The sequence below is a fragment of the Polypterus senegalus genome, chromosome 7 (genome assembly GCF_016835505.1).
Source record: "Polypterus senegalus isolate Bchr_013 chromosome 7, ASM1683550v1, whole genome shotgun sequence".
NCBI lineage: Eukaryota > Metazoa > Chordata > Cladistia > Polypteriformes > Polypteridae > Polypterus > Polypterus senegalus.
The window spans coordinates 69942630-69964136 of NC_053160.1; the positions used below are offsets into that span (position 1 = coordinate 69942630).

The 21507-nt window shown below is 37.9% G+C and overlaps 1 protein-coding gene across 6 annotated transcripts in view; it reads left to right on the forward strand.

Moving 5' to 3' along the window:
* The window catches only part of LOC120532647 (aminopeptidase O (putative)), a 233214-nt gene that overhangs the window by 158213 nt on the left and 53494 nt on the right, over positions 1-21507 (forward strand). The gene's annotated exons all lie outside the window — the stretch shown is intronic.

Consider the following 21507-nt stretch of genomic DNA (forward strand, 5'->3'; position numbering starts at 1 on the left):
AGACCGAAAAGCTAAATTGAAGTATGTTTAGTCTTACTTACTTTCTATGTTAATTTTGGTAGCATGCCCACTAATTCAAAGATATCAGTGGACCTATCATGCAGATGTCTGGTATTTGAAAGGGAAATCTAAGAGAAATCTCTGAAGTTGGTGTAATCATGACACGTAAAAATGTCAAGAACAGCTCTAGATATTCTACTGTAGTCTCATCATTAGTGTCTTTGATGTTAAGTAAAGTCATGCAAATCTGTGACCTGCAGTTTACATATAATTACTGGTTTATAGGTTTATTAATTTTACATGTACCGAGTACAGTGTACGTCTTACTTACATGCCAAGACACGTGCCCTATTCCTTCACAAAAGGGAGATCACTATCTTCACTAGTGAACAGAGAAAAATTCTAAATCTAAAAAGCTTTGCCAATGTCAATTCTGCACATGTACTGCACTTACATAGTCAAATGTGTCCTCTAAAAAGTAATGAAATGCGAGTCCAAAATGAATCAAAAAGCTCAGCTTTACACAAAGGACAGTGGGTGTCTAGATAAAAGTACTCTGTCATGCTGAAGTGATACACAGCCACCTCTGAAGAAAATTAATACTCATTAATCACTTGGCTACCACAGTAGCTAGATGGAGAGTGAGTAATCCCCTTTTATGTTCTTAACTGCTTTTGAGACCAGAATTAAATTGATTATTAGTGTTAAAAAATCATAAGCATGACATGCAGAAACAGCTCTAACTAGACTTGTGCATTACAAGGTAAATTGTTAAATCCGACGCCCTCCACATTAACTATACTGCAGTACAAAGTCAGTGTCAGGAAATTGGGGGTTTAGACAAGTGTTTGTATCGATTCCGCCAATTCTGCTAGCATTTTTGTTTGTTTGGGCTTTTGTCTGGCATTTGTTATCTTTCCTGTGTTTTGGCATTTATGACATCAGTAGAAATTCAAGTATATACTGCTGTGCCACAGACTGTTCTGGTAGAAGATTTAAAGAAGAAGAGATTAGGAAATAGATCCTGTCAGAATAGTGGCCCAAAATTCCCCATCGGGAAGTCAAATTTACTATTTGTCAAACTTAAAACTTACTATTTATTATTCTGTTGGCTAATTTTTATTACGTATTATTTGAGAGCCACAGTTGGTTACATTTCTTTTTTGTTTTCCAAATTAGAGCACAGGCAAGTGAAGTGACTTGCTTATGGCCACACAGTGTCAGTAGCAGAATTTCAGCCCCCAACCTCAGGATCTGAAGTCCAAAACCTTAAACTAACTTTGTGTGAGTGTGTGTGTGTGTATGTATATGTGCCGATAGCTTTAATTGGCACTCTCTGGACAAGTAAGTTTAAAGAAGGCAGGCTTTGAATGATACTTACTTCTAAGTGTGCTGCATCAGAGCAACTAGTGCCCACCCAAGTGTATGTATATTCTGTCAAGCAAAATGCAACTTGAAAGTGTGGTGAATAAAAGCCAAGCCTTGCTGCAATAATATCTCTAATAGTGGAAGACAGCAATATCAGAAGCTACAAAGCTTTCCCTCAGAAGCTACAAAGCCTAAGTCCAAGAGCCCACCGGGTAGGGCAGCCTGAGGACAGATTGAGTCATCAAACACACTTACTGTACTTGTGTGTAAATGACAAGAGTCACAGGTCAAGACTAGATGTTGTTTTCTGACAAAACTGACAGAATGTTGCACTGAAAGCTATAGCCACCTGTTTCATCTGGACAAAGATAAATCAGACATCTTAGCATTTAGTATGCGGTAAGTCAGATTCTTGCTGTATAGTGTATTGCTCTCTTATGTTAACATTATAGGAGAAGTTTCATTAATTATTAACTTTGACACAAGTGACGCTGATGGTTTATCATATGTCTCAGCATATTGTCTTTTATGAATTCAAGCAGTTCCACATTGGAAGAATGGAATATACACTGCCAGGAACATCTCTCTTTCTGATCCCAGTAGTTATTCCCTTTTTAGGGTCAGCCACATGGAGCCTCCTTTACCAGGGAGTTCTTTTTTCTGGTTGTAGCCTTGTACTTCCAATTTGTTGTTAATCTGATACCACTCTTTCCTTGTTTGTCGTTCACATGATCTTCCAATAACTTCAGTATTCAACATTCTCTTTCTTATGTTTTTTAGCCCTTCTCCGTACATGTCTGAACCACCTCAGTCCATTCTGTCCAACATTATTGATTATACATACTATTCGTACTTTGTTTTCAATGATTTGATTTTTTTGTTCGACTTATATTACACATCCACCTCAGCAATCACAACTTTGATTTCTCCACTAGCTCTTCTTCCTGCCTCCTTAATGTCCATGCTTCAGATCCGCATACTATCACCAATGGTATAATGAATATTGTAAATACCTTGAACTTTAAATTTGCTGGCAATTTGTCTTACATCACATGAGATTGTTCCTTCCATTTATTCCACCCAGCTGTGTTTCTTGATTTTACAATACATCCTCTAACATTTTCTCCTGTTGTTACTATAACGGATTCCAGGTATCTAAAAGCATCAACTTTGCCACTTTGCTTTACAGCATAACATTACTTCTGTCCTCTGTACATTTCATTGTAATCCTTTTGCCTCACACTCACTCTGCCATCTAACGACAGCTTCATGAACTCTCTCAGAAGTTTATCCTTCAATAGTTTCAATGTAGGTCATCTGCATACAGCCTATCCCATAGACCACCTCTCCTAAACTCTTCACTGATTGCATCCATTACTATTATAGGTACCAGTGAACTTAAATACGAGGGCTCTATTCAATAAGGGCGCGCACAAAAAGGGTTTCAAAAGGGCGACCTCAATTGAGCGCGGCAAATAAAGGCCTACGTGAATAAAGGCGAGCTTCAAAAGGGCGACCTCAATTGAGCGCGGCGAATAAAGGCGTTCGTAGATAATTTAGTTCAAATGGCTCTGGAATATGTGAAGATCTCAATAAAGGTGCAGATCCTGGTTACTTCGAAGACACATGGATCGGACGCCCATCACAAAGCAATCTACGTCACAAACCGATCTTCCCCATCAGCCTTTGGAATGTCTATGACCGAGCAATCAACGATCTCCCAAAGACCAACAATTCCATTGAAGGATGGCACCAGGCATTTTCATCCTTGCTGGGAGCGTGTCATCCAACTATCTAGAGATTTATCGAAGGCCTTAAGAAAGAGCAGAGACTTACTGAGCTGCGTCTTGAACAGTTCGTTGCAGGTCGGCCTATTCCAAGGCCAAGGAAGACCTACAGAGACACTTCGGAGTGAATTAAATCAATTGCCCTTGATTATGCTAATAAACCACATCTCGAATATCTACGTGGCACTGCACATAATCTACAGCTTCAAGTGTAACACAACAATGAGTAAGAGCAGAAAACAACAAAATATAGAGAGCTTTAGAAATAGTTCATTAGAAGTTCATGGGTTAATTAATTGGATGTTTTAATATTCTTGCTTTTCACCTTTTTATACATTCAATCATTGCCTTTATCTAATAAATAGATTGCCTTTATTCGCTGCGCCCAATTGAGGTCGCCCTTTTGAAGCTCGCCTTTATTTACGCGCCCTTATTGAAGGATACCAAATATGAGCCCCCTATATTTCAGCTTGCTCAGTGTTACCTTTACAAGTCCTAAGAACAATTTTGAATTAACATATATAGATTTTCTAACACAAAAAATCTTTCTCTGACTCTCCCTTTAAAATCCACTACTCCAATACTCTAAAAAGCATACACTTGTATGCAACCATCTCCTTATTCCCACAAGATCTTTATCATCCCTATTCTCATTGCTAATTATGCTGGAGTTACTGTAGTTTGATTTCATCTTTTCAAATGAATTTGTTTTTTATCTTTTGGTAAACTATTGACCATTTTGGAGCTTTGGTATGGTTGTATCCTTCCATTTTCTCCATGCAGTCTTCTAAATTCATCAGCTCATCAAAATATTGTTTATGTGTCTTCCAGATTTTTTAGCTTTTAATCAGTATTTTTCTGTAACCATTTTTATTACATTGATATTCTGCTTATCCTGCTTGTTTCTGGTATTTACCTTTGCAATTTCAGCAACTTTGATTCTTCTTCTTTGGAATTTAGCTCTTCTTTTAATTGGTTGGCAGTTTCATGTATTGCCTTTGCCAGTAATCTGCTTGCCTCTTTTTTCTTTATGCCACTTTTAACATTTTTATTCCTGGGTTTTATTGCACCCTGTATGTCTTCATTCCACCACCATGCTCCTTACTCTGGCCACCTCTCTCCTTTAGTTGTGCCACAGACTCATGCAGTAGCTAACAATAAACCTTCTCTAAAACTGTGCTGTAGCTTTCTTCTGTTCTTTGTAGTCCTCTTCTCAATATACTGGTACTTGTTTTGTCGGTCCTTTCAATCTCCATGCTCTTATTCTCCACGTCTCTCACATTTTGCAATCATTTTTTTCTGTTAAGTCAAATAATAGAAACTGTTTTACTGTACTATGACCTTACAATTTTTTACTGTTTTTCTACATTATAACACCATCAGACGTTAATGCCATCACTTTTTTAAATAATTAAATGCTTTGATTTTTTTTGTAAAAAGTATTCATTATAGGTAAATCCAAACCTCATGCTGTTTTCATGACATGTCCAATGTCTCGTTTTTCATACTCACATCTTCCACATATCCTTTCGTACCCTTAAGCATATTCTTTGACATGACAGTTCAGATCTACTCTTACAATCACTCAGTCATTGGATGGAATATCTATATATATATATATATATATATATATATATATATATATATATATATATATATATATATATATATATATATATATATATATATACATACAGTATAAATAATTCAATGTGTGTATGTATGTATGTTCCAGCATCACGTCCGAACAGCTGGAGTGATTTTCATGAAACTTGGTACACATGTGTCTCATTGGTCGAATAAAAATACTGCAGGGGGAAATCAACCCCAACCTACCCCCTTCTGAGGGGTGATCTTACAGTCTTGTATGCATGTTATCATCCAGTTAACACTTGGAACGACCACCAGAGGGCGAACTGGAGGTGTCTGCCAGCATTCTTTGTTTGAGCACCACCTTCGCGTCCTCATTGCTTTTGAAATTAAATAGAGTTGGCCATTTCCGAACATCAACTGGATGATAACATACATACAAGACCGCAAGACAAACACATTAGTGAGTCTTCATTGTTTCTTCATTTATTTTTATTTTTAAAGTTGTGTTTTTTTATTATATTTTTCTCAATTAAAAAAATTATTATTTTCTTCCCAGGTATTGCCGGGTATTTCAGCTATGTTAGCTAGTTTTGGATAGTAAAATGAAAAACTTCCAGGAATTTTTACTTCTCTTCTTGCTTGCATTAAAGCTGTGGTGCATAACATGTTATGTTGTTAGCAGTCTCATTGACCATGATGACATTAATCTGTTTATTATGCCAACTCAATTTTACTTAGTCTTTTGACTATAATCTTGTATCCATCTTCCAGCTATTTTGATCTTTATCCAGTCTACTTTAGTTCTTGCTGGCACATCATCTGTGCATTGCTCTTCTGTAAGATCTCCACTAACTCACTTGATTTTCCCCTGAGACTTCCATGATGCTATTCTGATCCTTGGTTTCTACCCTTCATATTGTTCATCACTTCCAGGGTACATCATAGCTTCCCTTTGACAACTTTTCATATCATCCGGGTAATAATGATGCACATCATTTCTGGAAAACCCTGTAAGAGGAGTAGTTCTGTTTCTTGTTGAATTCATGCATAAATAAATATGAGCAAAGTTTTTAAGATGGATGCCCTTTCTGATGCTACCCATTGTTATTGTCAATGGGCCTAACCTTTGGCTCAAAAGGCAACGTGCAACACAGTAGGCACAGGAACTGAAGACAGGACTCTTGATCAGTGAATGAGGGAGAGACACGACTGCTAGTCTTTGGGCTTACTGTTTAGATGCACATTAATAATTCTCGACACATTTATTTATCAGTATTTTAGCAAAAAAAACATTTGTTTTGCAAGTTTTGAGCAAGTGACACGTGGATAAAATGCAAATAACGTAATTTTTGTTTTTCTTTTTTACATGGACATTTTTCGCATTGTTTGTCATTGTACAACACTGACCATCATTGGATTCCGTTATGTGATAAACTTTTTTTCTGCATTAAAACATGATATTAAAAATTTTTCTCAGCTACTATGACAAAGTACATGAGGTAAGTAACATATAAAAAATATCATTTTTAGGTGTAGTATTCTTTTAAGTATATTCTCATTTTTTGTCCTTTGTGTTGTTTTTGACTAGACAAATAACACACAAAAATAATAAGTCCAAAACGACAGAAAGAACAAAAACATGCAAGACCATACTTAAGCCAGCTAAGATATCCTGAGTGAATCATGCCACACCCTAATGGCCTGCCCGCTGTCAGTCTGCAGCTGCTTATGTGCCAGTTTCGCACTTATTTAGTATCTGACATCATATCTAAAGGCCCTTCACTACCTGGGATACGTGTGGTAGCAGTTACAGCTCCTCCTCAACACTTCCAGCAACATGAATGACATAAATTGTTGCCATGTTTGTATGGCTGTTCCAAAATTTCTATTACCTTTGAGTGCCATATAGTCTTTTGTATTGCGGTGTTTTAGTAACGCTCACAGAGAAGAGAGAGAGAGGGCATTTTATGAAGATTTTTCTTAGTAAAAAGCCAGCCAGTCCATTCATTTGAAGAAGTATAGATACACATTCAGGGCTTTTTTTTCCTTCATAAAATTGAATTAGCTATGTTTTAGTGTAGCATTATATTGCCTTCTAGTACATCGTCTGAATGGCAGATTCAATTATATGCTTAAGCATCATGATGGCCAGAGGCAAATTATTTGCAGATGACTGACATCTGAGGAATGATTGGCATCCCATAATCCTCAATTCTTCAATCTGGCCTTGTGATGCATATTTGGAAATGAATATTTTCTATTAGTCTATCTTGCTGATGGCTTATTTCTTTATGATTATGCATTTTTATTGATTCTTTTTGTCAGTCTTTTTTTTACAAACAAGTTATTCACACCTTCTTGTCTGTCTGGCTAGTTTATTGCATATTTTTAGACACCCATAAATTTACATCCATTAAAAAATAGCCCATCTGACTTCATTTTTCATGTTTTTATTTATGCATAACTTAATAAAATGTACAGTTTGAGACAGTTTATTCTGATTGCCTAGCCACCACACACAATTGATTTCACTTTTCAAGAATTGTCTGATTGTTAATTTACAGTACATTTGGAAAGAAAGCAGATGAGAGATGTGTTTCTTATGAATCAGTCGTATTCACTTTTTTTTAATCAATTAGTGAGCAATCAATTGTGACCCAAATGTGGATTTTTTGTGCCTTGTAACAACAAAGAAAGGTTTCTATGGTTCATGCACGAGCCTTTAAAATTCCCTGTAATTATCACAGATCACAATTACGTAGTCTGTAATTGCTACAGTGTTAGAATAAGACTTAGTTAGAGGAAAATGACCTGAAAAGTCTTCATTTTTAACTAAGGTGTTTCTTCACTTATGGCATGTATGTGGGGCTCATAGTTTACATTCATATACTATGAAACATGTGAGCATGGCTGTAAATTACACAGAAAAATAATAGTTTCTGCTTCATTTGTGTTTTTTCTGCCCCAAAGTGATGTTTTGCTTTTCAATATTAAATACTGAAGTAGTTTTACGCTCTGGACTCCGGAAACTTTTTGTTTTTATTTGAAAAGTACGCCAACAAGATGCTCTGTGCCAAAACACTATTTACATTTAGGTGCACTCAGGCTGTTTTAGGCTTAGGTCAGGACAGTACGTACAGCGTGCTCTCAGAATACTGAGCTGATGGGCCATCAGTGAGGAGAAAAGGATGCAGACGCCACTCGGTGTAATGTCAGCGTTTATAGTAGCTAAAAAACGCATAGCAATTCTAGTGGTAATCATTGACTTGGTCTTCACAGTGGTAATAATTTATAAGATAATTTGATCAGGCTCCTACTTTCTTTTTCTTACTTTTCTCTGTAGCACTCTATAACTGAGGCACACTCATTTTTGGAAACAAAATAATACATTTTTTGGTGTACATAAGGATGATAGAAATATGATAACTGCTTATATATTGACATAAAATACACAGATATATAACACAGAAGAGGCTGTTTTTAAGTTGTTTAAAGGTTTTGTAATTATCATCATTTTTAGTGTTTCACTTTTGGAATTTTAGCATGATATCACACTCAGTTCACCCTTGCTATACTCATAGCCTTGGATCAAAGAGGACCAAAGCATTGTGTTGCAATTCAAAGCTTTGGTTTCCAATTTTAGTCAAACAGTTATAAAATGCATTCAGGTGTTTCTTACAAAGTAACAATCAAACATGAGAAACAGCCCTTAATTGGCACTTACTACTTATTTAGACTTTTAATTTATCTTCGCACAAATGAATATTTTGCATGCTAAGCCTTTAAGGATTATGTCCGTTGCCATATGGAGTTGAGTGTTGCTGCTCCAGGTTTGAGTAAGCAGCTTTTCTCATGGTGGAGTGTTCTCTTTGTCTTTGCCAGTTGGGCCTTTTTTCTGTGGTATGGTGTTGTCTTCTTCAGCTTGCTGTTAGATGATTCACGGCGTCCTCTAATTTTATAGGGAGATATGTGACTATTTCTGGCACAAGAGTTTAGTTGCTGAAGTGAGGCTTCTTTTCAGACTTTCTAGAGCGGGCTTAGTCACTGGCACAGAGCTTAGGCTTGGGGATCTTATGGCTAGTTCAGGGCATCCATCCATGTCAAAGGCTATACGGAGCCCGACATCGAGGCCTAAAGAAGCGCTTTCTTTCTCCCAAGAGGTTTGGTCAGTCTTCTGCTCCAAAGAGAACGAGTCATCGGCCTCCAGCTCTAAAGAGACAGAAGAGATGCACGTCCTTGATCTAAAGGAAGGTGTAGCCTCTGGTGATTAGATCAAGGTCTCTTCCAGCTACAGTTTCAGTGTCTGCTTATAGTGCATTATTTAATCCTTCATAGTTCAGCTTGCAGTTGCAGCCTTAAAATAAAACTCTTTTTTTTCTGAATGAGTCTCTGCAGACATTTCAGCTCCTTCTGTGTTGACACCTTTCTTTTCAGGTAAAGTACAGAGCCGACTAAACTTTTGATAGACTGTAGTTTAACCATTCAACTTAGTGTTAATTTCTGAAATGTATATGGGGTAATACAGCAGACCTTCTTCATCCCTACTTAGTCTGCTTCTTGTGTGCTACTGAAAGTCTAACAAAATAGGGCAACTTTGTGCTGCCATAGTAACACATTTTGCTTGAATAGGTCTTTAAAGTTATGCGTCATTACCACTAAATATATGAATTACATTTACAAAAATCAAATCTACACTGAAGAGGGATAGTGTTGACTGGTAATAATATTTTCACCTTAAACCCTAAACTTACTTGATATTTGTTCTGTTTTAAAGTGGAGCGTCTTGGTTAGGATGACAGAGATGCATATCATCCTTGTATAAGGAAATCTTTTGTTTTCAGTTTCCCCTCTGAAATGCCAGCCCATCTCCCATACTACGCAAACAAACAGTCAGTGGTTCAACTGCAGTGACAAAAGGGACAGGCAGAGGAGGACGTCCTTGGTTTGTACCACACCTTACAGCGAAAACATCTGAGATTATATCATTTATATAAAACTAAGATCAAACTGCAGTGGTCCCATTCCACAGCCATAGATAATGATACCTCAGTGTGATCTGACATTAAAGAGATACAGTATGTGTCTAATTAAAGTGATGGCACTGCCCTTAAGAAACACTGATCCTGTGAAGTGACTGACGGCAGGTCTTTTTTCTTACCTTTATCAAATGCTTTTACCAAACCCTTGGTGTCAGTGTTAAAGAGAGAAATAGGTGTATTTCATTTGAAGTTTATGAGGAAAAAGTAAAAAAAAAAAAAAAGACAGACAAATATTGTCTGTCACAATATTTTGCCCATATTAAATTCAGCCAAGTATTTTTTATCAGGACATAGATTGTGTATTTTCAGCAATTTCAGATAAGGTTAATGACAGATTCAGTGTTGGTATCTGATCTCATCTGGGTTTGCTGGAAATTAGACATATTAGGGAAATTGCAATATTTGTTAGACCCTATTTATTAATATAATGTGTATAATGCTGGATGATATTTTAAAACACCCTGTATACTAAATTACGTTTTAAAGATGACTGTGTGTCAGTGATATTGGAAATCTGTATTGTTGTCTGGATATTGATCTGTAAAAATTTTACACCAGATGCCCTTCCAGATGTAACCCTCCCCATTTATCCAGACTTGGGACCGGCATAAAGAAACACACTGGTTTGTACATCCCCGAGGATGACATTGTGATCTGTAACAAGAGTAGAGAGCAGGTTGAGGAGACTCTGGAGAGGTGGAGATATGCCCTAGAGAGGACAGGAATGAAGGTCAGTAGGAACAAGACAAAATACATGTGTGTAAATGAGAGGGAGGTCAGTGGAATGGTGAGGATGCAGGAAGTAGAGTTGGCGAAGGTGGATGAGTTTAAATACTTGGGATCAACAGTACAGAGTAATGGGGATTGTGGAAGAGAGATGAAAAAGAGAGTGCATGCAGGATGGAATGGGTGGAGAAGAGTGTCAGGAGTGAAGGTCTACAGGACAGTAGTGAGACCAGCTACGCTATATGGGTTGGAGACAGTGGCACTGACCAGAAAGCAGGAGACAGAGCTGGAGGTGGCAGAGTTAAAGATGCTAAGATTTGCATTGGGCGTGACGAGGATGGATAGGATTAGAAATGAGTACATTAGAGGGTCAGTTCAAGTTGGACGGTTGGGAGACAACATCAGAGAGGCAAGTTTGTGTTGGTTTGGACATGTGCAGAGGAGAGATGTTGGGTATATTGGGAGAAGGATGCTAAGGATAGAGCTGCCAGGGAAGAGGAAAAGAGGAAGGACTAAGTGAAGGTTTATGGATGTGGTGAGAGAGGACATGCAGGTGAAGGGTGTAACAGAACAAGATGCAAAGGACAGAAAGATATGGAAGAAGATGATCCGCTGTGGTGACCTCTAATGGGAGTGCCCAAAAAAAGAAGTAGTCTGTCAATGATATTCATTACAGTAACAAGATTAAAGACTTCCCAGTTTTGTTTTTGATATGCTAAAATCTTATTTTCCTTTTTTTTCCATATTTTTTAATATGAATGACATAATATACTAAACAGTAATTTGGTGTTTCTGGTAGAAAACATTCATCTCTTGTAAAGATCAGAGGTGGACATCCATGCATATTTCCCATCAATCTTTGATATGAGGCCTGTCAGTTACAGCATACAGCTTGTAGTTTGCCTCCACTTACAGTATATGTGAATAAGAATATTATTTGGTCTGCCAGGTACTGTATGCCTTGAGAGATTCCTACAAAGGCAAATATGAAATATCCGGATCAGATATTCAAGATGCTGTTTGTCTCCATGACATAAATGTGTATGCGAAGGAAAATATCCAGAAAAGTCATTGCCTTAAAGCTGAAGTGGATTAAAACAGCAAAATGGGTGTCTTAAGAAAAAAACAATATCTTGTTTCAAACTGCTAAAATGAGTTAGCTCTTTATTTGGTTTTACAATGTGATTCACTGCTTTGACTTTCTACCCTATACAGCTCAGTGTTCATGGACAGAGATCATATCTTTTAGGTGTCTTAGATAAATGTCTTTTTCTGTTTCTCTTCTTCACCTTGATTTTTTATTGTTTCTATTTTACCTGCCTCTGTGGAAATTGCAGTATATTCTTATGTTAGTATTAATTAAACAAATACCAACAATATCTGTATTATCCTCCTTAACTTTATGCATTTGTTAGCCGGGAAGCTGTCAGATACATATACAGTTTAATAATATTTATATGGCACATCCAAAGCTGGAGTATTATAGATGATTTGCTTAAACAGAATTTTACTTACACATTAATCGTTTTCTGAAGCACACATCTATAAGAAACTGCAGATTATTGGAGTCCTAACATTTGCGGTACATCTTAATTGTCCTGCAACATTAAACTATCATTATGGTATGCCGGTGTAATATTTAATATTTTCAACTGTTATAAAGGAAATTCATATCTCAGATATTTTAGTTGACTCTCATATTATATAACTTATATAAAAAACAGGTATTTTAAAGTCAGGAAGTGAGGCTACAGCTTATTTTGTTTTAGTTTTATAATTTGAAAATCATAGTTCACATATACAAAATACTGTATTGGAGGGACAGAGTTACAAAGTGGACATGTCGACTGATGATTTCTGAGTGTTTGTTAAGATAAAGTAATCAAAATATTAAAAAGAAAATGTAAAGATTTAAATATTGAAGTTTCAACATTAAGGGAACTGTAGAAAAAGCCAAGAGCAATTTTTTATCTAAATGTCTGTCTGTCTGTCTGTCTGTCAATCTAAGTAGCATAACATAACATCCTCAAATGGACTCACTCACACTCACACGGAGGCAGTTTAGAATCGCCAGTTAACCTAACACGCTGTGCCACCATGCCATCCTCAGTCTAAGCAGAAGTGGAATGGAGTCAGGGTCAATGTTAATTGGACCAATGAATGTTGATTTGATGTGCCAGTTGGGCTTTTTCTGTGGTATGTTGTTGTCTTTCTTGCGTTGCTATTAGATTATTTGCTCTGTCCTCTAATTTTATAGGGAGATGCTTGACAGTTTCTGGGACAGGAGTTTAGGACCTGGCTTTAGGCTTCTTCTCAGTCTTTCTAGACTTGGCTTTTTCACTGGCACAGAGCTTAGGCTTGTGGTAGTGGATATTATGGCTAATTCAGAGTATCCATCTCAAAGGCTATAGAGAACCCATCTTCAACGTCCAAAGAAGTGCTTTCTTCCTCCTAAGAGAGTCAGTCAGCCTCCCGCTTGAAAGAGAACAAGTCATCAGCCTCCAGCTGTAAAAAGGCAGAAGAGATGCACGTGCCTAGTTTTACAGCAAGGTGTAGCCTGTGGTGATTGGATCAAGGACCCTTCCAGTTACAGGTCCAGTGTCTGTTTATAGTGCATTGGCTAAGTGTAACTATCTGACCCTCGACAAAGTGCAACTCTTTTTAGGGAACAGGGTAAGGAAGCAAAAGTCGTCAAAATCCTGTTGTCCAGTTTTGTGGAGGAGTGATGGCCAGTTCTGTCCCTTGTGGCATCGGGCCTGACCCCGGGTTCTTCACTTTATAAATCTAAGACATCAGTAGTACTGACTCAGCTTTAAAACTCATACAGTAATGCACCCAGTAATAAAACACACAGCACCACAAGTGAAGACAGCCTACACAGACAGGGAATGAGCAGTGCATCATTCCTTTGGGAGAATGCAGGGGTCACTATGGAGTGCCACACCTTAGTAGCAATTGTGTCCATGAAGAATAACCAGTCAGGACAGAGTCAGCAGTGGCTTGAGTCAAAACAAGTATTGTTCAACTAGAATTCTAGGAAGTAGGCAATCTAGCAGGTAGCAGGGGTACTAAGTTCTCAACAGAGTGTACAAGAAGTCATAAGACCACTGTGGCTAGGGGCAGCCTAGAGTTTATAGCTGATGAATCTGGGGCCAAGTTGCTCATTTAAGGGAAAGATTAAGAGAAACTGTGTGAAGCCAGCACGTTCCTGGACAACTGCTGGGGCACAGCTTATGTTAGTCTCTTCAAGGGAATGCCAGCTAAGGGGCTATATGCGATACCAGACTGTTTAATAACTACTGAAAGGTCAGTGGTGTAGGCACACGGGAGCCATCTCTGACCCCATTAGAACCCCAGACTAGAGACAGACTTACGTTAGATTTGGGGGGTAAGCTTGTAGCAAAGACTCACTGGCAGAAGGAAGTGAGGCCAGGAACGTGACAGAGATAGACAGAGGTAAGCCAACATACATAAGGCGCAGGGTTTCAAATCCTACATAGAGATTAGTCTTTAAACTGTTAATTTGTACTTTGTATTCATCCTTGTGGTTTTCTTCACAGAAGTAGTATTTTTTTAATAAACACAATCATCAATGATAATTTTGGCCTTCGTGGCATCATTCTGGTTCTAAACAGATACTATGAAGGTACCCTCTTCCCTTACAGTCAAAGGATAGCCTTGTCATGAAGTTTTTCACAGGAGGGAAATGTTTAAGAACAGTAAAACTTTCAGTACACTGGTCTGTTTCTGAACTCTTTGTGTGTCTACTTATTTTAGAAATAATTTTAATAAATTCTGTTCCCAACTAACAACTTATTTTTGATATTTCTGTGCTCTTAACATATGTGACATAAGGTGCCCTTACTGGTGTGTAGAATAGATCTTGTCCTTTCCTTTACAAGTTTTCAGGGAGACAAAGTCCATCCTGTCAGCTTCAGCTACAATCCGTGAACCAAACACCTGTCTGCAGTTACACTTGTTAATAATTTTACAGTTGTATGTTAACTTAAAGAAGGGCAGAGATCAAGCAAATCATGTCCCAGAGGTCAGCACTGCTGTTGCACAGCTTCGGAGACGCCATATATGATTAATTCCCAGCCCTGTCACTGCCTCTCTGGAGCTGCATGTCCTTCCAGTATTTACCTGAGTATTACTTGGGTACTCCATTTCTCCCACATCAGAAAGACATACTGCATGTCTTAAAGGGGAAGTTTGGTATTTTTCGAGTCAAAGTTATTTCTTCACAAATATTGTACGTATACATTTGCCACCTGAAATTATGTTCTAATGTTAAATGTTTTCAATAAATTTAAAAACATACATAGCCAGTCGTGGTGCTTTGCATAAAAACTTACCAAATATATCCATTGTTCATGCCAAGACAATTATCCAGTATTGGTCTGCATCCTACAGTTACACACAGATTGTAAAATAGCTTGCACATGTCATTTCTGAACAAAAAAAAGCCAAATGACACATTTTATTGGCTAGCTAAAAAGATTACAATATGCAAGCTTTCGTGGCAACTCAGGCCCCTTCTTCAGGCAAGTTGTAATGAACAAAAAATGAACAAAAACACCAATATTATAAGATTCCACCATTTTAAAAGAAGACCAGCTGTGCAGCTTTGTCTTCTTCTGTGATAACCATTCACCACCCGGGCTGTGGTTTCCTCTCAAAAGACTTTTTGTGCTACGTGGTAGGTTTGGTTTGGTTTTGATTTACTTCTGTATTTATGTGAGAACTCACACAAGCAAATAGAAAACGTTTTCTTATCTTGAGAAAAATGAGAGAAAAATTTTTTCCAGATCATTTTTGTTGTCACAAATAACTATTGGAGAAACAGAAGGCTTGTTTCCTTTTATCAAAAGTGAAAGAGGACACATTTGATAAGTTTTTATGCTTTTATTATCCACTCGACTCTTGTGCTCCATATTGTTCATTGTAAAACATTTTGGTCAGGTTTATTTTACTGTAAAGAATACAAAAAAGGTTTTTGCATGTGCTTATCTAGATGGCATGGTGGCACAGTGAGTAGCACTTTTGCTTCATGGATCAAGTGTCTTGGGTTCAAATTCCATTTCAGTGTTTCCAGATCCTGCAAAAAAGTCCAGCTGAAAACCTGCTTAATGGCAGAAGACAACACTGGTATCTAGAGGGTTGCTGGTTCAAATCCCATTACTGCTGGAAGGGATCCTACTCAGTTGGGCCCTTGAACAAGACCATTAATCTGAAAATTGATCCAGGGGTACTGTACAATGGCTGACCCTGTGCTCTGACCCTCAAAAGTCATATGAAGAGACAATTTTCCCTTAGGGGATTGACAAGGTGTATCTCTCTGTTATAAAAGGAAATCTTGAGATGAGACTTTTCGAAAGAGATCATTTCAAGTCCCGTGAGATGAAACTTTGGCCATGAGATTTTTTCAAGTCACGCCCTCCTCTCAGCCATATTCAAACACGCACACGGCCCACTCGCATCTCATTTGTGTGAAAGCTTTTGACAGACACATTTCTGCTCCCTAAGCTCTTAGAAATTTTTACGTTTTCCTCACTTTAAGTTCCCAGTTAAAGAAGACGTATTATGTCCAAATCGTATTGACGAGTTTCATCCTGAAGGGATATCAACAGAAGAAATGAGTACACGGGCAATCCTAGCACCAAGAAACACAGAACCGCAAAGTGGCTTGTGCGTAGTGCTCGCCTGGGGGTTGGCAAGTGAGCAGGCGGCAAACCTCACTAGTCAACTTAAAAAAAAAAAAGAGAGACTGGCCCAATAATTCATAGTCTAACATTAAAGAACATGCAATGTTACACATAGACATCCCCCTTGGTGTTTGGAGTGCAGTGTTATAATTATATAACCTTGAAAGGTGGGGGGTCCCATTTGGGTTTTCTAGCACAGTGGGGTTATGGGTGCTGTTGAAAAAACCCCGAAAAGCCATATTGTTTTTCAAAAGAAGCCCAATATCTATCTATCTATCTATCTATCTATCTATCTATCTATCTATCTATCTATCAATTGTGAAAGCCCTTTTTTCCTGTGGCAGTGAGTCACAAATAGCCCTACTGAGTTGAGTGGCAGAGCCCTGGACCTGGCAATACTGCCCCATCTCCACCACCTGTCCATGCTGATTTTCACATTCTCTTCTTGCCTTCTTGAATTTTCCTATGGCTGATTCCAAGTTGTCCCAGTGTAGGTTTACACTGCAATTGTGTGCCGGACTCTCCAGGGCTGTTTCCTGCCTTAGGCCCAGTAATGGCTCCTCTCTCCCCTGATCTCTCTCCTGAATGGATTAAGCACGTCTGTGAGAATTTGATGTTGCTTCTTTCTTACTCTGAATACTTGCCATTCCTTTATTGTTTAACTACACAGCTTAGTGTGTGGGATTTCTGTAGAGCTCAAGTTTTTGTGTAAATAACTAAAACAATGAATCTAGGGTAAAAGGCAAGAGGGACCTTTTGAAACAATAATAGACCCATAAATTAATTAATATGAAAGCATTTTAGTTATTTCTTGCAATAGTTCCCATTAGTTAGATTTCTGTGTGCAGTTATTTCTTTGCTGAAGTCAAGAATATTAGGAGTCCGTTCATATTCTGCACTGGCAATCAGAAGGTTACCGGTTTGAATGCTGTAAAATGCCAAAAGGGACTCTGCTCTGTTGGGCCCTTGAGCAAGGCCCTTAACCTGCAATTGCTGAGAGCTTTGGGTAGTGAGAAAAGCACTATATAATTTCAAAGAATTCTTATTATTATATTAAAGCATCACGTTTTCATTTAGCTTATCATGGCCCCCTGTGTTATTGAAAAAACCGCCGCTGCTGACATGTCTATCTCAGATTCTATTTCAAACTGTTAGATCTCCAAAAGCATTCTTTGATTTAGTCTCCATCTCACAACGGTGAAACTCTTTCTGCTTTTTTGTACCCGGTGTTTAGTTATTCTTCAAGTGACATAAAATCCATTTGATAAATATACTGTACACAATATAATCCACCTCATTAGTGTTTGCTGTTCATGCACAATCTGCAAGCGCTTACATTTAAACCAGACAGATGTCTTCTCGCTACAGTTTTAAACATTCATTGAAGAAGACCTACAGATTTTAATACGGTTCTGAAAGGTAAAAAAAAAAAAAAAGCTCAAGTACACTCGCCCAAATTACATCTCTAATGATTCCACAAAGTGGAGAACTTTCTTGTAATCATACAAATAATGAAAACCGTGCTTTTAGGCACAGCCTGGGGCATGCAAGGAGTGAGTGAACGCAGCCCGAGTTAAATTACATTTTTTCCATAGTGTTCAAGTGTTTGCCACTTTTTCTCCATTTATATAAGTTGGCACTATAGTGATTTCTATTTTAAAATCAGCCTCTGCCCATTTTCTTATTTAATCAGTGTTAAACCTTACACTGTAAAAGATAAGAAGATGCAATAGTGGCTTCCATTGTCAGTCTTTTTATCTAATTTTCAAATCCTATAGACCCTCTCCAGAGTATTTTACTACAAAAACACAAGTTAGCACTGCCTCTTACACAGATTCCCCTTAGTGTTAGAAACTGAATAGTTAGTTAGGGACTGTATGTGTTAGGACTTTACCCTGCATGTTGTGATGTCTGCCATGCTGTCACCACTTCAGTGTTTACCCATTGCATCTCATTTGTGTGCGCAGACCGGCAACACTGCATTGTATTGTATTTGTGAACCATTTATCTCCTGATCCAGCCTTCCCACAATGCAAAGCATCAGCGCACACAAATGCGCTTTTGTTCATTCTGGTTGTTTGTGTTTTTGTAAGGGTGACATTTGATTTCATGTCCTGTGTTCTTTGTAGATTGCTGTATAAAGAATGTAATGAACATGACAGATTTCTTTACAAGCATGGACTGGGTTTTCAAGGACAGAATTAAATGTTGTTAAATATCCATGAATTACTTTGTCTTTTACAAATGTACACTTTCATTGTATAAAAATGAAAATGGAAAATTAAGTAAAATACACAAAACAAGCAAAACAGATACCTTAAATGTTGATCACATTACAGTCAGGAGCAAACCATCATACCACTCACTGGTAGACTCTGAAGATTATGGAAATTTTAATTTGGAAACAGTGACTTCAACAGGTTAATAAAAAATATTTCACATTTGAAGACTTGCTGGAAAATACCAGATACGCGTCATTATCACGACCACGCTTGTGCTGAATTAGTTTTTTAATCTTCCTCATTTTCATGAATGCCCATAACCAGCATTTCCCACTTGTTCTGCCAGATACTAACAGGGCTGACATTGAAGGATATGTTATAGATGTCAGTGATGTGCGAAAGGATCCAACAGGGCAGGAATTTACAGTTTATTTTTTTTGACAAGTGCTTGCCATGGTTAAAAAAAGATTTCAGACCCAAGTACAGGAACCCTGTGGTGTCTTCGGCAATTGGCTCTGAACGTCTGCTCAGTCAGGAGAGAACAAATTGCCAAAAGAACGTTGTTCTGAAGTTAGATGTTTATGCTTGTTAGTGAAGTTTATCTTATTACTCGAAAAATGTATTATAGTTTATTATAATTTGCCTTTAATGTAATGACTAAGTGAAGGTATGTTATATGAAACCTACATTTAAAGTAAAATTATTAACATAAGGTCCATTCTACAACATGCATCCATTGAGTGAATTCATTACATCCAATTCAGTGTTCACAGGAGCTGGAGATGATCCTGGCAGCGCTGAACATACCCAGGACAGGGCACACTCATGCCAAATACCCAGAACAAATCTCCCAGAGATTTACACTGCACACAGAATTCAATGCCAGCCTCCTGCAGATGTGAAGCGACAGTACCATCCAGACACAAACAGTTGATTCATCTACTCTCCTGGGTATTTATTGTATTTACTGCAAACAGGCATTCAATATATACTGCATGTGAATGATGCAAAGTGTAATTTCATTCTAGGTCTGGTGTATTAGACACACCTATCCAATAGTGAATTGCTCGCCCCATTACTTGTTATAACATTCTGAATTTGCCTGGCTATGGACTGACTCAACAGCATACTGAAAGTGCGCCACTGCCATGCTAGCCCATCTTGACTAAAAAGTGTTTCTATCTATCTGTCTATCTATCTATCTATCAATCATATTATCTACAAGTAGGATTTAGACAAAGGCCAGGTCACACTTGTATGCAGAAATACACTTACAACTGAAGGGTTCCAAAAAGTTTTATATTTACTGTAAATCAATAAAGAATTTGAAGTCAAAAGCACGTACAATTATTTTGCAATAAAATACATGTACAAGGATTTTAAATGATAACTATAACTAGGGGGCTCCAACCCGGCCTGCACTACGTGCCAGCCACTTCACGTCTCTGCTGCTCACGTTGTGAAGAGGGGGGCTGAACACACTCCAAGGAGATGCAGTCGCTTCCCTGAAACCCCCTCTTAAACGCTAATACAATGGGGAAACAAACTGTTTTTTTTACCTCCTCTGGCTTGCTGCTGTTGTCGTGCTGCGTGATCTGCATCTCGCACGGCGCACTTCTCTCATATCACCTATGTCCATATATTCGATCTCTTTTCACTTTTACCTTTTCATCAACATTTTACTGAATTTTTATTCCGTTGTCTGGAATTACATCGTGACAAAGCAACGTATAACTGCCCGTGAGTAAATATAGTGTCTTCCTCTCTACAAGAAATGTGTCTGACAATAGCATTCACACTAATGAGAAATGATTTCTCTCGCGGTATTTTCCTTTCACCAAACAACAAATCTTTTATTTCTCATGGATACGCCTCTTGATTGGGAAGAAACACTACTACAAGTCTCCTACTTTAAAGTTTAAATCCAAACAATATATTCAATCTCTTCTCGCTGTTCCATTATTTCACAGAAATAATAATTTCCATTTGTTTGTACTAATGCGATCTTTACTATCACTTTTTTGAGACTTTCGAATTTTAGTACTTTCATTATCTCTAACCTGCTCTGCATGTGTACCACGCCAACGTTTTTAAATTCTTTACGACGTTCTACTTTGTCATGTACTCTTTGTCTTTTAATTTCTGGCGCTGGCCGTGGTTAAATCTCTTGGCACAAAGACTTGTCTCGTGGGACGTAAAAGTGTCTCTCTGAGAAAGTCACGTCCTCGTCTCTTCCAAGATTTTTTTTTTTAAATAGAGAGATGTTATGTAAACTGAGTGGCTATTTTATTATGTACACTTGCCCTTGCCAAGTACGCTCGCCGGTGCCCAAATACTGAAAGGACGTCACATGCTAAACATGTCTCTTGCTACTGACAGACTGTGTGTGTGTAACTCAACTTAAGGGTAAGAGTCAAGGCCTACAGTAAGTGACTTGGAATGCCGTGTGGCCAGCAGAAATGTGTCATAAGCTAACAATCCTGCAAAAGGTTTGTACACATGACAGGATTTTTATCTGTACTTACAAAGGGCCACCGGCAAAAAATATTCATCCAACATTAGTCTGTTGATGAAAAGGATAAACAGAGGCTAACAGGCATATCAGTGTGTCAACCCTTACCAGGCATGGGGCGCGTCACTCGATTACCTGGACACATTCCATTGCAGTCAGTGTAAAACCTGAGAGTACAATTGCTTAGCAGATGCAAGCACAGGACAGTAGAAGACTGAAAATAATGATAAGTCTGATTAATCACAATTCTTTATGATTTATACTAATGGATTATGGCGACAAATTAGACACAAGAACTGCACTTTTTTCTATGTTTAGGGAACACGTTGATTTAACATTCACTAGTTTAGTGATGCATGATGATTTATTTAGCAACAGAGACTACAACATAATGTTAACCGTTCATTAATCACACATCAACCACTTCTCCCATTCCAGTTTGCTGGTGTGCTTTGCTTCATTTCAGGTATTTTTTCAGCTGACTTGCTTGAAATACTCACTTCAGATTATGCAACCAAGGTCAGGCCTTTGACTCGGCCATTCCTTTTTGTTAAG